A 17,877-nucleotide genomic window follows, 5' to 3' on the forward strand; every position below is an offset into this window, starting at 1 on the left:
CTGGCCATATCGAGTCACTGGATGAACTGCAGGCCTTCCCCTACACATTTTCTCTCAGATTTGTTGGTGTGCAATGGCCACGGTACAATGTACATGGTTGATAAAAATAAAGAAAAAAAAAAAGCCTTGTACAAGACTAGTGCATTTGGAGTATTAGCCCACCTCATCATCAAAAACATACCGACAACCTAGGCTCCTTTCAAGAATAAAATGTACTATAAATACATCCTGTATAAATTCCTGGCTCTCCTTTAATACCCACGAATAGATACAGATAAATAATCAGATATATACTGTACATATACTGGGCGCACATGCTCATGCCTACGAGAACTGCAATGTTGAGAGGAGACGTGAGGTTTATCACTTTGTTACCACACCCTCGAGGAGTAGGGAGCATTTAGGTAGGATTTCATAGACCCCATCATAGCCAGGGGAAGCGAGTATCACATACAATAGCTATGACATTTTGAGATAGAGGACCTCAAGAGGGTAAAGGAGTGTCAAGTATCACGCCACTAATATATGTGGAACCCAGTACATATGGCTACATCACAGTTACAACAAAACAAAGGGCCATCACATTGACTGATGATCTTGACATTTGTGCATGGGGGGGTGTTATGATTCTGAGGTAACTGCAATTCTACTTATATGATACAATTGCAACATGGTCAATTGCTTTCATGAATGATGCCCAATTTCTTTTGTTTTTGGTTTTCAATTCACATCACCTCTCTCTTTTTGAAATGGCACAAAACTCCAAATGTGCACAATAAATCCCCCTCCCCCCCCAAAAAAAAAAAATGTTTCTCAGAAATCACATCATTTGGGAACTCTCATAACAGAAGAGCTTGCAAAACTGGGCCACGTAAGCATCTCTGGCATTGCATGGTAAATTACCGGTTTACCGGTCAGAGGCTTCTGCAAAATTGTGGCTGAGATGAGATGTTTCATGGTGAGTCAGAAGATCTTGTGCATGCTTGATGGATGTCAACTGAGACAAATTGACAGTCATTCCAAGGGGGGAAAAAAAATTTACATCCCAGCAAATCCAAACAGAGAAATAACAGAAACACGCCCTTTGCATGGAGTCAATGACGTATTATTCATCTCACAGAAATCCCACACAGATACATGTATCTATGCAACTTTTGATGAACTGAGATCGGTCTTTGTCAACCAGATTTAGATGTTGTAGTTCATGTCATCAAGCATTTTTTTTTTTTTGGGGGGGGGGGTGGGGGGAGAACTGTACTCCATAGCAAACTAGAACAGAAATCCACAAATGCTGTTCATGCATTGTTTTTTTTTTTTTTTTTTTTTAACAGCAAGAGTCTATGAGTCAGTCAAAGCCAATCTACATTCTGCTCTAAACAAGGCTGTAAGAGTGAAGGCAGGGACGTCCTTTTGACACTGACTACCAGACAAAGCTTGTCATGGATCCATTCAAGGAACACATCATATATGCACAGGGAAGGGTCCTGAGAGATAAAAGCCGATCATCCCTGCTTCATTCCCATGGGAAATGGGTGTGAGCAAATACAATCTATTTGTTTACTCTGGTTTGTTTAGGATACAGTGTACTACCAGCACAGGTATGTACAGGTCCAAAATGCCACCAGTCTCCAAGTACATTATTGCCACGAGATATTATGGGCGTTAAACCTTAATGCAATATCTTCTTATTACTCCTGTACATCAGAGCCTGGAGGAACAGTTCAACCCTTTGATGAGGTGATATATATACTCAGAGATGCCAACTTTTGGAAATCAGAATTAGGGAGGATTTGCAACTGACACCAAATAATGTGCGCGAAGCGTACATCTCGAGCGCGGAGCGCTCGACCCTTGCGGCGGGGTCCAGGGCCCGCCTTAGGGCCCTGGAAGCTCTGGGGTTCTAGACGCTCTCTAGTGCTCTCTGAGCCCTATTTTGGAGCATTTAACATGTTAAAAATTCCCATTTTTTTAAACAAAAAAAAAGGGGAAAATTGTGCACTTTTCAATGTTACATGTATGTTAATATTAGTAAGTTAGGGGACAATCAAAGATTAACAAAAAGCAAAAAAGCAGCAATATTTTTCTTACCTTACTGGCTGGTACTACTGCTGCTTGCTTTTTCCATGGCAGCTTTGCTGAGTGATAGCTGTGTGGCTTTTTTAGCCCTTCGGATAATGTCTTTGCTGTATTCTCTCTGGTAGCAAGGGGTGCTATGAGCTAGTTTTTCAATTAAGAGTGCTTCCAGGGTTTTGACGCTCAAATTGGGACGAAATTCAGTATGATTCTTCCGTACAAGACTGAATGCCCGCTCACATGATGCGTTCGAATGAGGAATGACCAAGATTCCCTTCATCACTTTGCTCAAATTAGGATACTTCTTGGCACCAGTGCAGGGATCTGTGAGCTGTGAAATCCGATGCCACTGCTCATCCACTCTCACTGTCTCAGTAGCAATTGTAGGTATGGAGGCGTCTGCCTGGTAGTGAGCAAATTCACTCTCAAGACTGTCTACAATGTCACTATCACCGTCACTGAACAGACAGGGGAATTTCTTGATGAAAAACTCCACACAGTCAAACCCCACTTCTTGGTGTAGCTTAACATCCAGCACCTGAGCATGCTTGGCTAATTCATCATCTAGCGGCCAGGTTTTGAAGATGTAATTGCAGGCTTTCACATAATATGAGCGAACTGCACTGAAGAAACCTTGGATGTCTGACTCACTCAGAGTGAAGGTGGATTTCTTGAGCCTCCTTTGTTCCCTTATATACAGTTTGGCATCGTTCCCAATCATGAGGTCCTCATCATTCTTCTGATGATTTCTGTCAGAGAAGGGTACATTTACCAGAGCAACCGATGACACTGATGATGGTTTCAAAAACCGTACGAAGATATCTTTCAGAAGACCATTCAGTTCTCTGTGCAGGAGATGAATACAGGGTTCGTCTCTTTGGAGCAGAAGATTTCCCTTCTCAAAAAGCTTGTTAGCATATCGAAGGAAGAAACAATAGAGTTTTGTTTGTGGAGACAAGAACATCCTGTTGACACGTTTTTCTCTAGATTCCTGCACAGTGTTTGAGGAAGATGCGTTTTTAGTTGTAGAACTGGTAGTACACTTAGCCGCAGGGCGATCACACTTGCGTTTACTGCCAGCAGAAGAGGTCAGACTCGTAGTACCAGATTCAATTTTACGTTTGAGGAGAGAGCTTGAGGTAGGTGCAGCCAAGGAAGAAGGCCTCTGATTCGAAGGTTTTGCTGAGCCTGAGCTTCTATCAAGTGATTTGGCAAAAGCAGAACTTAACTTGGGTCCTTCTTTGCCTGTAGATGGGACTACAGTCTTTCTCGACTCTGAAGGGATCTGCTTTGTAGATGAACGTGATGAAGGGCCGGTGATGCTACCTGCTCTAAGCATTGGTTTTGGTGCTGTCCCTGCTGTCTTCTTCGCAGCAGATACTGCAGTGGTAGTGGTGAATGCTGCTCCACTAGTGCTTGATCCTGCAGTGCCAGTACTGGCAGTAGATACAGTGCCGTCCTTCTTGCTCGTTGTTAGAGTCTTGGCTACAGTTGGTTGCATTTTTCTTCGTACTTCCTCTTTGAAGAAGAGGCGAAGTGGCTCCCACTGTTCAATCAGCCTGTCTATGCACTGGCCAAGGGACAGCCACCTTGTTGCGACATGCTTTAGAATCTTGTGTGTCGGGGCATCACAGAGCTCTTGCAGTGCTTTCACTCCTTTGACGCGTTTACTACTTTTGTCCAAGTAGTAGTAAATATCGATGAGAAAGTCATCTAATTCAATGGGTAAGGCCTGAGCCGCCTTCTTGGCCGTATTGTGCATCATATGGCAAGGGCATCCCATGATATAGCACTCTGGATTTTGTTTGTGGATATAAGCAGCGACTCCTTTGTGCTTGCCCACCATGACAGAGGCATTATCAGCACAAAAGGAAACACAATTTCCCCACGGAATTTTCCTGTCACTGAACTCATGATCAAGCAGTTTGAAAATGTTTTCTCCAGTGGAATCTTGTTTGCACGCAGGCAAACTTAGCAAACCTTGCTTCACAATCCCAGCACTGTTGTCATAGTACGAAATCAGGACAGGATATAGCTGGGCCTCACCACTGTCATTGCTACCGTCTGTAGCTAGGCTAAATGGAGCTAGTCTAGCAATATCTGCAATAGATGAAGCAGTAACATTTGACAACTCACCAATTATTGCTGAAGTTTTTGTTCTTGCACATCCATACTTTGAAGCAACTTTTGAATCTGGAAACATCTTTTGAAATAGAGGTCCAGCATGATCTGAGACTGATATGGGCAAGTTATGTTCCACAATAAATCCACTAAAGAGAAGTTCCGCTCGGGTAACATCCTCTTCCTCGCTTGTCCCTTGTTTGGTGAAATAATTCAGAAGTGTACCGGTACTCGTGCTCGAAGATCTCTCCTTTGCAATGTCCGTGTGCCGTTTGCTTCCAACGTGCTTCCGAATATCATCGCGACCTCCGTGCTCAACTGAAATATCAACGCTGCACACTGTACAATACGCATGATGAATTCCTCTTTCAGACTTTCGAATACACGGGTATTGGAGACTGTATTCGGTCTTGTACTTCTGAGACCATTTCTTGGTCTTCGCATGCTTCTTTTCCGCCATTTCGTAACCAACATCGAAGGCTTGAAGCATCGGTAACTTCGAAGTCGATGTTCCACAGCTGCGGCGTGACTCGTAGAACTCTAGCGGCTGTTATACTCGGCACGGTGGTCGCGACCGCCGGGCTGGTACGGGGCCCAGCTGCATGCAGTGAGCGTATCGCATGCATATACACTGCGCATACATGCCGCATGCACTGTATTGTACACATAAAGCATGCACTAAATATCAGTGCATGATCGCATAAGCGAGATCCAGACCCAATGTTTCGCTGCTCCTCATTTGAATTTGCAATTTTTTACGTACAATTTGGTAGCAGCGAACATTATGGAGTTACCACATGCTATACGTAGCAGACGATGTTTTTCATTCAATTCTCATACTAGTACATTCTGATTAGTGAACAGTGCAAAAATATCGAAATTTCGGGAGGATAAGGATAGTGATCGTAAGGGCGGGAGTTTGGGTGAATTTTCGGGAGCCTCCCGATGAAATCGGGAGGGTTGGCATCTCTGTATACTGCTTGCAGGCTAAGTACACTCCAGCCCACTGCCCCCCCCCCCCCCTCCCCTTTTTTTTCCCTTTAGTGTTATCCCCTTGGCAACCGCATCTTTCCTCTTTCCTTTTAAACATGAGAGAGAGAGAATATAAGATGGTGAGCTGACAAATGTGGAAATATATGAATGTTGACAGAGATGGGATGCATTTCCTGAGGACAAATACTCAGGAAGCATCAGAAAGGCTTTCACCATACATACATACTCCGGTCAATCAGGTCTTATTTTCTCCTACCACTTCTGGGCCTTTTATGCTTTTGTCCTCTCGTGGAAGTAGATAAATCATTCCAAAATGAAGGAAATATTGCATTAAAAAAATCTCCTTTCAAAGCACAGTGATGTGATGTTGCTTTCCAAATCTAGTAACAAGGCCTTCATCTTACACAAACTTCAATCCATATGAAATATTTATCCTTGGGTTGATTCCAACCCACAAAATACATAAAACCTACTTCTATCACTTTCTATCAACAACCTCTCATCTCATCACAAATTAAACAGTCACAAATTCATAAACACAATTTAAAGGAAATTTGTGCAGAATAAGCAAAAAATGTCAGTTATATCAAATGGACCAACCAGATAAACAGTCACTTATTCTACTGCTTTTATGGACCAAGTATACCATGCACTAAAGAATAAGCATTGGTATCTTCTTATCACAATCATTCTACATCTTCTTCTTCTTCTGTAATCTTCAAAAGGTAATGCAGCTTGTTACAAAGACGAATATGAATTGTGTGCTTGTTTTCAGGAGGAACATGGCTCTTCTAAGAGGCTGATACGAATTGACCAATAAGAAGATCTTAGGATTTTTCAACTGCGTCAGATTTAGTTAGACTTGTGGCAGTACTGAGTTATCAAAAAAAAAAAAAAAAAGGAAGGAAGACTTCTGTAAAACCAGATATTTCTGAGTGCATGAAACTTTCATAAATTTCATTGAGTAAGGAAAATGCTAGCAAAAATTCCTGTCTTAACAATGCATTAAATGCCAGTACAATGCTGTAAATCCTACATAAATTATGCTCAGAAACAATGACCAATCTACCCCTTTCAAATAATGAATTAATCCTATTCGTAGATACTAGTATGCATACCCATGTGCACATTACAGCTCGGGCCAGGCAGCATGCTTCCATAGTTAACTATTGGTATGTGTACTAGTAGTGCATTTTTTTTTAAATTATGCATGTTTAGTAGTGCATAGTCAGTTTTGTTGTATCATTTATATCAACAAGCAGTGTGTGTTCAACATATCCCTTTATTACCAGTAAAATGATGACTCATGATTTGTTTTCATGGTCACCAATTCGTGAAAGTTTCATGCTGGTTCTACATTTCGTACAGTACACAAACAAACACCATAAAAGTCAACTTCAGCCATCCGAAAGAATAACATGTCTGTCTATGGCTTTTAATTAAGAGGTCTGCCATGTATTTTACATGTTGGGCATGTACGTTCCGGAAATGACCAGCCTTGAAGACAAGAACGAGAGATACATCTCGTCTAACGGCAAAGCCTGCAGCCATCCAAGGTTTTCAAGGTAGCCACAATCGAGCGGCAAAGGTACGCTCAATGAATTATACATCTTCAGCTCTTTTTACATGAAGGACCTGGCAAATTGATGAATTGAAGTATCCGAATGGCATCGCATCACACCGGTTTGTAAACAGCAGGAACCTCTCAATGAAGCACAGGCAACACAGAAATCAATAACATCGAAAAACTAAGGAGCTCACCTTTATCCATTTGGAAACTGATTATGAAAAACACTGCAAGAACAGGCTGGTAATCTTTCGTCGGATACTTTCCATTACAGAAAATTTGCTATACGTGCAAGGTAAAAAGAACTAAATTTAGCTTCCTCCAAGCTGATCAAGTTAAGTATTTCTGTCTTACGAAGGCCACCGAGAATACGCAGAGTATGATGAAAGCTATGACAGCTAAATCAGTTACTACTTTCGCCCATTTCATTCAATTTTCCAAGAAAAAAGACGACAATGGGGTAATTCCATGGGGTTGGGACTGAAATTGTGACATACAAGTTGAAAATTCAAGTTGGGCAAATTGAAATTTTCTTTTTCCCCCTGATTTGTTACTCCCATTCTTCAACTTATTCCACTAGAAATCTGTTTATTACTTCGCACACTTTCAGTCAGCATGGGTAAACAGGTATGACAAATACCTACGTTACATGGACTTCATTTTGTGACATCCTCAATAATTTTGTGTTCTGAAATGATAACAATGAACATATCCCAGTTTTTTTCCACCATAACACATCAACATGTTATCTGACAGGCACACGAGATCATTATTAGTAAGATTGTCCATTCTGATATCAACTGCAAGACACTTTTATTAACATGTTTTTTCTACAAACCATTTACAATTTTAACCAAAGGTTTAACTTTTTCCTCAAGAGTGACACAATAACAATATTCTTTAAAAAACTACAGTCGAGGCAAGTGAGTTGTATGGACATTCAAGTGAAAACATGATTTTATTGTTATCATCAGGGGTTTTCGTACTACAACCTTGTCCACAGTATACTACCTATGTTACACGGACAGTATGTCTTCGTAACATAGGTACATTACAACATATCAACTGATTTCCTTTGTTGTGGTGTCAGATGTTAAAACCTACACACATAGACTTTATGTATGTTCCCATAAATAACACTAATGTAACAGTTCTTTGGAATTATACCTGCTGTATACCTTTGGAACAACACCTATGTTACACAGACTTCAATTCTTTGTAACTCTGGTATGAAAGAAGGTAGACTTAATAATAATAATAAGAATGATGTCAAGCCTTACACAATTTGACCTTATATACTCTGACTAACAACTTCATCAACTGTCAACTCAACTATGAAAACTAATAAAGAGAAATCATACAAGTTTTCTTGTCTTCTCCATGTTCTTTGTTTGAAGTTAATTTCTGCTCTTTTCTACAATGTCCATTTTCCCTCCGTGCAGTTTTCTTTTTGTCTAGTTTGTTATGTTCGCTCTTCTTTGGTGTTGCTTTGTCAGCTTCCTCTCTCTGTTTGTGGAGTGCTGTGGCTGTGCCCTTTTCACTCTTTCACGTAGTTTAATCACGCAGCGGCGGCAGAGGAGGATCCATGGCAGATTCATCGACAAACTGGACAAAAGGTGTGATGAGAAATAAAATGAAAGAATTAACAGAAAATTTGTGTCTGTGTACTCTTTATATTCCTGTTGATGTATCTGTACATATGAATGGAATTAAATAATTTGGACAATTTTGCTTACCTTTCTACCTCTTGTCATACCAGTTGGCCACAGTTCCATGTGTACCATCCACCAAAAAAAAAAAAAAAAAAAAAAAAAAAAAAATGGGTTACGCTTAAAATGATGTACAGCAGTAATGTTAATAATATTAATAATAATATAGCATGTAAAAAATCATTTTCATATTCTACGCTAATTTTTTTTTCACATCTATGTAAGCTAGCAAGGCCAAGGGCAGGGCGCTGCCCCCAGTGTCATGGCTAGGGTTAGGGATAGGGTTAGGTTTACGGTTACGGTCCTATTCCAAATAGACCTCAAACAAAATACTAGGCCCCCCTCTTTTTTTTACAGTACTCAATCCCCATCAAATTCAAAATTTTTGCCCTCTTTTTAGGATAGGATAGACCAATATTATGCCAATTTTGATTGCGGTACACATGGAACTATTTCCTACCAATTACCTACCCGGTACTATGGTACCCAAAATGAATACGAAACTGGCATTTTAGCTTTGAGACTTTACAGTGGGTGAACGTGGAATGGAAACAGTGAACCCATGTACTGCTTCATCAGAGCACCGTAAAGCCATCTAACACTATTAACAGGTCAGTGAAATCTTGAAAGGAAAACAGTGACATTGTAAATCTGTTCAAGAGAAAGAATCAAACAGCTCTTAATTCCCAAAATATCAACAACAAAATTGGGCAAACTCTTTCTTTAGCTCAGACGCAGTCTGGACGTCTACGTATTCCAACTTCATACAGTACCGTACTAACGTTCAGCACATCTAGAGGTCTACTTGGTAGATACGAATGACATAAGTAAGGTCCAAAATTCACAAGAATCGGGAGGTAAAATGATGTTATATTGCCGTGAAGATGCACTGGACATACTTTTGTACGGTTTTCTAAGAGAGGAACACATGCTCCTTTTGCAGAGACGGGCATAAAAGGGGAAATTTGGCGATCACAATTACGAACATGAACAAGTAACAAATATCTCAGTATGTGGGACTACAGCGTGTTAACTGCATCATCGTCCACCGTATATTTGGCCAGTTTAGTGGTTTTAATATCGTTTTTTTCCTCCAATACAGTTTACAAAATGTGACAAAAGTTATTTACTTCGTAAAATAGCGTACAAGCTTACTGATTGACATCGGAAACATTGAAATTCCCGATCGGAAACATCGAAATTCACGTACCGATGTAACACGGACTACAGCAGAAAAACGGGTCTTGCGCCGTCCAGGTAGGTGTGAACGGGCTGTAAGTGGTCTTCCCGCCGTTGGGGAAGTACTGCCAGTGACGTAAATACGATTGCTGAAGTTAGTAGCTCTTCTTTTTGTCGCGAGCGCGACTTTCTTATCCGATGTTACACGAAGAGGCCGGACTTCGGACGGAAGTACGGTAATATGTTCTGTGTTTTCTCTTTTATTTGGAGCTTTTTGATGCTAATTTTTGGACAATAATACTCCTAAAATATGAGTCTAATTATAGAAATCAAGTTTCTGATCATATTATGATTATAAGTGTATGTAAAACCATGCAATACCGATGTTACAACAAAAATCGCCGCGGACTTCGTTTGTAACATCGGTATGAGGTTGCTTCAAGATGCTCTGGTGTTCTTATTTTGTGACACATGTTTATGTGCCTTATAGTCTTTGTAGAAGTCACCTTGCCTCTCTTAATTATGATAGGCATAATGCTGAAAGGTTGTGTATTTCTGTATTACATTGCCATGAAAATGGCATATATTTTTGTCACAACTGGTACCACAAAAAAACCATGAGACATCAACAATGAAACAGTCACAGACAAAATAAATTTGTACACAGGCTTGTTTTTTATTCATCAAATAATTCTTCACACATCTCTCTCCAAGAATAACCACAAACCACAAGCAATTATTTAATAAAATTTTCAGAATATGACTTTTATTCCCTGCACAACATGAAAATCTAGAGCAGGCCCAACCCCATGGAATGACCCAATGACAACAACACACCAACCTAACTGAACACACAGAGATTTTACTCAGCATCCTTGATTCACTACACATTGCCTCAGTACATTGGAATGGGAGGCTGATAGCTTATACGGTATGTTCCTGCACTCTCTCCAAACTAATGCACTGATGGTTGGAAAAATAAGCAAATAAGATATCCACGTCCATTACAGCAGCATACCATGACAATATACACATTATTTGTAAACCCATGTAAGCATGCATTGGGTTCCATGTTGGTTGATGTGTGTGACTGCATACAGCCATAGTTAGTTAATACTTAGATTGGAAGACAACTGTCTTAACCCATTGAGGACGAGTCCCGAGTATACTCGAGCAAGCGTCTATGGGAAATGTCCTATAACACAATATCAAAAAAAAAGAGATTTCTTCCACATTCAAAGTTGAAAACGAAACAAGTTGTTCCACCTCAATGGTTTTTGAAAAGCTGCGAAGTCTGGTCATAATAAGGCAAATTGATGACTTATTACCACTGGCATATCTCAAAATTATCCATCGAGAACCAAAATGAAAGCAAAGATTTCCACGGCATGCAGCATAATTTCTCTTTGCCCTTGACTCGGTGGCACTCACGATGCCAAAATTCACAAAAGAGCTCAATGCAAATTCCAAGCCACAGATGACACCCACACCACATCAGGTGCATCTCGAAAAGATGATGGATGTATCACCGAAGACATCATTATTTCCTTCTTCTTCTTTTAACTAGAGACTGATATCCCACCAAAGACCACAGAAATCATTCATCCTCTCAGACTTGTCGTCTCTGCGCATTAGGATCCTCAGTGGATACACGATCCTGGTATTTTGTCATCCAGAGCAGAAGTACAGTATTATAGGCAGAACGCCAATCAAGTATTTCTCGACGCCATTAACGGAGCTTTATCAATCTCTCCAAGGGGGATATGAGGTGATGTCGGAGTTTGGAGGGGGGGGGGGGGAAGGGTGCCAAATCTGCTCCTGAGTGGTGGTCTCTCCCGAGAGGTAACATTTGGAGGGTATGTGACATCGGAGCTATCTATGGCACGTCCTCTTCTCCCGCCCGCGTTCCCTCCTGGTGACGGGTGGTGTGCAGAAAAATATATCACGGAACAATGATTTCTATGATATGTCGATTTATAAGCGAGGAGGAGGAGGAAGAGATATTATTCCTCTAAAGCCTAAAACAGCAACCCCACAAGTTGAAGAAAAGGGGAGCGATAGCAGTGCTGAGCTGGCAGCAGACTACAAATGCGATTAGGGATCCCACCTGCAAGTTAGCAGCAACTACTGACAAGCAAAGTGCCAGGATACCCCACCCCTGGCCAGACCTTCAGTTCATTCGTCGCCTTCGCTGTCTGTGCAGACGTGAGGGAAAGATAGGAAAAAAACAACAACCTAGTCTCCTAAAGCCAGGCTGTAAATTCAAATGTGACCAAACAATTTGTAGAAGCTATCATACAAACCGAACACACCTCTCTCATATTTTCCCCCATCCTTTGTATCTACGTGAATGTTTGACTAATAACAATCTTTATAGTGGAGACTCAGTACCACCGAGAGTCCTGCAAAGGTGATGTCACAAGAATACATCAGGAACTCCCAACAATAAATGATAATTTCTGGACAGTTGGAGGTCACATGCATCAACTGGACAGCTGAGTCCGCACAGTTGAAACATACCCCCCCCCCCATACCACCGCATGACTCACTTTAAATCAGTTGCCCATGTACCCAATGCCTTCTGTCAGTACGTAGGCTCAGTCGAGCGAGAGGAGTGGGAGAGGGAATTCACGTCTGAAATTCAGCGTGCGGGAGTAAAGTGACCTCCTTGTCTAGTGCGCCCAAATGAAGCCAGCCAACGGACTGGAATTGAACACTACCTGGGGCCCAACATTGGGGATGAAGCAAACCACTAAATGACCTTACCTGATTGCCCTTTATACTCTGGATGAGGGCACGAGTGTGGAGGGAGACGAGACAACCCTCCCCCCTCTACACATACGTGTGCCTATGTACAGACACCGAAGTCCAAATCTTGTTACTGTGATACAAGATTACACTTCAGTTTCCACTGTGGATTACGTCACGCGATACCAGCCTCATAACACAGCCTGCTCTTTGCAAATCTATGGTGCAGAAATGATTTCACGAAAATGGCTCCGAGTTCTCCCTTCATATATTCTAGCATGCTGTCAGCAGCAAACTTATATCTCTCTTTGGATGATTTTTTTAAAAACATTTTGCTCGTGTTTTTGCACACGATTTCCTGTTGGGAGTTTACACCCCATCTTGGAGATTTCATCCTCTCCCGCCACCAAACTCTTTGGGGTGTGAAAGTGCATCTTGAGAGGGTCACTCAACTCTCCCTCCTCCTGCGAGGAAGTTTTCACACCCTTAGTCTCAATTCAAGGCAACGTCTATTCGTACAATCAAACACACTCCTTGAAACCACAATGCATGCATCCTTGAGACCACAATGCATGCATCCTTGAGAATACTTAAAGAACAAACATTACACAATCAATCAGATTTACAGATGGTGCATCACCAAAATATCTTCTTTTTTTTTACTTACTACTTCATATATGAGCGCGTTTTCAGAGAGCTCGACAAGATAACTGCCACCTGATGAGAGGCCGATTACGAGGCTAGTCGAGACCTAGATCATGTCTATTTACTGATGCATGTGGGATACAAGTGGCACCTTCCCTTAATATGGCTCTATTGATTGAGGCTGTGGGCTACGACTAGCAGTAGCAATCAAACTTGATTTCATTTCCGGAGGGGAAGGGAGGAAGGGGAGGGGGAGGGGAGGGGTGTGAGAATAAAAGCAAAAAATCCTGCGGATTGTAATCAACTTTATGTAGCTCTATGTTGGTACTGCTGTATGTCAAATGCTTGGTGAAGACATGCGGATTACTAGCAAGCACGCAGAGGGACACCGGTTGATTCCTTGGTTGAAAAAAAAAAAAATTATACAGCAAAGAGCAACACAGGAAATTAACTCTACGTCTTATATATCTGCTCATACACATTTTTTTTTCCCCCAGCATATGCTCATTGTGAATAGATTTGCTTTAAGACAGCTCTATGTGGAATATAATAGCTCTTCAAATTCTTGGGAAGAAAATGGGGGTACTCGTGAGAACTAACACAGATGAAATTCAGCGCATGCAAATCACAGCACAAATACATAACAATTTTTGCCCAGGATAAAGCTTCACCGCCTTTCTGATTGAAGACCAATGGCATAAACGCAGTACCTGCTATGAACAGAACAAAAAGAAAACAGGAACCTTCAACAATCCAATTTTCTGATAGAGAAGCAGGTGCTGTACATGATGTGACTGCCTAAAACACACAAATCTACACCCGGCACACCTTAAAGGACAAGTCCACCTTCATATACATGTGGATTGAGTGAATGCAACGATATTAGTAGAATACATTAGTGAATGTTTGGGGAAAATCCAACAATCCATTCAAAAGTTATGAATTTTAAAGTATCTGTGCAACCACTGCTGAATGAGAAGACTACTAAAGTGTATGATGTCACATGCGTAGAACAATATTACGAAAATAAAAAGAGAATGTCACAAAACTTTACTTTTTGAATAAAGTGAATAATTCTTCGACTTGTCACTGACGTATCTTAAGGGTAATATTATTCCCCTTGCCTTCTGGAAGGGAAAAGTTGAGTGTTCTTTTGTAATGCGAGAAAAGTGAAAATATGCTGAATTTTCGTTATACTTTCTTTATATCGTTGTACACGTGTGACATCACAAGCTATAGTAGTCTTCTCATCCAGCCGTGACTGAGCAGAAACTTCAAAAATTCAAAACTTTTGAATGGATTGTCCGATTTTCCTCAAACTCTCATTGAATTGTTCTACTAATATTGCTGCATTTACTCAACCCACATGTCTATGAAGGTGAACTTGTCCTTTAACGCGCAGCCAGGGCAGATATTATCGGAGGCTTACCGTAATCACTGCGGAGAAATTAGATCAACCTGGTAAGACTTGTTTCTGCAGACGACCACAATCTGGGTCCAACATAAAAAAAAAGGGGGAGAAATATGGGTTCTGGTTGCATTCGATGAACCTTGGCTTTTATCTTGACCTTCTAACAGCTCACAGCAAAAAGGGCTTACTAAGATGGTCTGCACAGGTATGAAGAGGGGACGAAGGATCATATTTAGGAGAGAAAGAAAGATGCAAGGAATGGAAAAGGAAATAAGGAGGGAGGAGTATGAAGGGGTCAAAGAGACAGACATAATACGAGCCTAATTTAGAAGAGGATGCAACACAAGGATTTCATTTACAGGTGTTCTTGACTTTGGAGACTGTCATATGAAAATTCCACCAAGTATCTGAATAATTCACACCTGTAAACTGCTTAAAGCTGAATCAATGAGCACTTCCAGTCTCACTGGCATCCTCGTATTTACACAGCATGCATTTGGAGGAATTTAAAAAAGAAAAGAAAAAAAAAAAGGGTGAACCACTTCTATAATTCTGTTCAAATATCTCAACTCTTTCATCAACAAATACAGATCCAGAGATGTTGGTGAAGTACTACTGCACTTTGTCAGCCATGATCATTAAAGGGTGTGTACAGTTCTGGTTGAGGTGAGGATTTAGCTTTTAATGTTTTGTGAAATATTCAGAAACCACTCTATGAGATGTCAAAGAGCATACAATTCTAAAGGGTATCAAAAGTTTATTTGATGAAAATCGTTTTTGAAATGGCTGAGATATCCAAAAACAAGGTGAAACAAAGAGATCCTAATAAAAGGCGTGGCCTGTCGCCTTTTATTATTATCACTTTTTTGGATATCGCAGCCATTTGAAAACCAATTTTCATCAAATAAACGTTGAATCCTTCTTAAAATTACATGCTCTTTCATATTTCATAAGAGGTTTCTCATTATCTCACTTAGGAATGTTCAAAACATGAATCCTCACCTCAACCAGTACTGTACAGTCCCTTTAAGACTGCGGTCTTTATTAAAGAGTGATTTTTTTTTATCAACCAACATATATTTACCCATGTGAATAAAAAGACCATGTGGTCTTCCATTCTGAACTCAGCACATTATATACAACTGTCTTTTAAGATGAAATTTTCACTGGACAGTGTGCACAAGAAAAGGGCTCTAAAGTTTAGTCTGGGAGCTCATTTGCTAATAACTTCATGAGCGGCAACAACACCTCCTACGCTTTTCTGCAACGCTACGGCTGTGCAAGCAAATATATGGAAACGCATCTCTTGGAAAATATCATAATTCATGTTGATCAGATAATATTTTGTGGAGGCAACACTTTAGGCAGGCATAAGAAAATTTTCCCCTCAACTCTCAGAGGGGAGGAAATGAAGAAAATGACACTCCATTCCTCACTAAATCAGTTTATTACCGCAGACGGGCTGGCAATATTTGATACAATTTCACTTGTTTTTGGCAATATGCACAATGGCACAATCCCACGGGAGACAGCAACACAGAGAAATACACCACCACGGGACACTTATCTTCATAAATCCATCCGTCTCAAAAAGTGAACCGTGTTGCTCTCAACCAATTACGGCCAGCGAGTCGCGGAAATCGGCAGCCACGAGGCAAAAAAACACAGCACTCATAATCATAGCTTGCATAATTGGGCTGGTGCCAGCGAGCTACTGTGACAGGCAACCCCGAGCATTGGAAGGCGTACACGATTACCCATTCCAAGATCAGCTTTGCATTATAGGATAGTCTTACAAGGCCCTTCCGTTTTAAAGGTCTACTGCAGAATTTGGGTATTTCTACCATCAAATGAGGGATTCTTCATGGATTACAGTCAGTCTTTGTCAGCAACAACTGTACGCATGCGATTTTTGCAAAATTGAATGGCAAGAAATCGAATGATCATCAGATATATATGTGTGAGCTCCATATTTGCCACTTTTCTCTTTCCAAAGAAAGTTATGGCTAAGAAATGAAGTTTGAAACAGGCACATAAAATTGGGATTATCAGTGCATAATTTAAAATGATATTATACTTCTTCCACGTAAATGTGGCTATCATCACATCAATAACTGCATCTCCCTCAAATCACATCAAAGTGACACAAACTATGTAAAGGCCGAGAGAAAGTAATAAAAAAATTTTTTCAGGCATGACGTTATTGCAAAGCGTGTAACTACAGATGCAAGATAATGAGAATGGGTATCTGATCCAACGAACCAATCGCTCCTAACATAAGGACGAAGACCTTTTCCATGATACGGTCGAGTGAATTTTGTGAGCAGCGTAACAAGTTCAACTACAAGCTCCATTGAATACACGGTGCTTTGACACCTGTGTCTTCTGAGCACAGGGGAAAGGAATGAAATTCAAAGAGCATGTTACTGTAAAAATGGAAATTTTCGTACTTTTTGCATAACCACAAACAAGCGCTAAAATAAAAGCACGTGAATATTTTTGCTTGCCATATGTTCCAGTAGCTTATATCTTGATTCCGCGGAATTAAAGACACACGAAACTCTTCTTACCCGGCCGAGCGTGAAAAATTAGTCGCGTGAAAATATCCCCTTTTACAGTACTACCCATGTTGTTGTTGTTTTTTAGTCAACAATGCACACTTATTTTTTTCTTTATGACACACACACACAGTCAAAACACACACAAGTTACATCTATTACAACAGCATCTGAATCATGAAGAACCTTTATTACATTAACTCATAAAAATGTAAGGCCACATCATTGCTGTTCTCTTTCCCCCGTATGTTTTCACTTATTATGTGTGATAAAAACCAGACGGGTCTCTAAATAGACACAGGCAGAGAACATGTTCTACATTCGAATGATTCTGTCACACTTCTCAAACACGCCAGAGAAGAAGAAAGTGAGCTGGAAGTCTTTTCTTCTGCCCCCCCCCCCCCCCCCCATCCCTCCCAAAATGTGGCAGTCAGTTTCACAGTGTATAGGTCCAAGTGCAGCAAAGAAAATCAATAGAAATTCACCCTCACCAGAGAAACGTGGGGGGGGGGGGGGAACAGTCTTGTGCTGCTGAGGTATTCTTGGACGATCTGTGCAAACTTACGCTCAGTGGGCCGAAGACGTAAGTGAATCTATTTTTTTCGATCATGAAGAGGCAGCTGTGCTCCCGTTACTCTGGAAGGGGAGCGCTTTCCTGATAGCCGAACGGGGACCGAGAATGCCGCCAGGAATTGGACACCGGGGCAATGACGCCGCCTCTAAAAGGGATGGAAGCGATGGTGGTATTCCATGGAATGATGATGATGATGATGATAATGGGGGTGGGAAAATTACCCCCTGGAAATCTGATGGAATTACACTCACTTGTTCTCTTTCAAGAAATTTCTCCTCATATTCACATGGAGATATGTA

General features: G+C 40.9%; 1 protein-coding gene across 2 annotated transcripts in view; it reads right to left on the bottom strand.

Moving 5' to 3' along the window:
* Window positions 1-17,877, bottom strand: part of LOC139719150 (uncharacterized) — a 139,449-nt gene that overhangs the window by 20,410 nt on the left and 101,162 nt on the right. The gene's annotated exons all lie outside the window — the stretch shown is intronic.

This window comes from Diadema antillarum, unplaced genomic scaffold (genome assembly GCF_040938485.1).
Source record: "Diadema antillarum isolate AM-2024a unplaced genomic scaffold, OU_Dant_1.0 scf00000105, whole genome shotgun sequence".
Taxonomy (NCBI): domain Eukaryota; kingdom Metazoa; phylum Echinodermata; class Echinoidea; order Diadematoida; family Diadematidae; genus Diadema; species Diadema antillarum.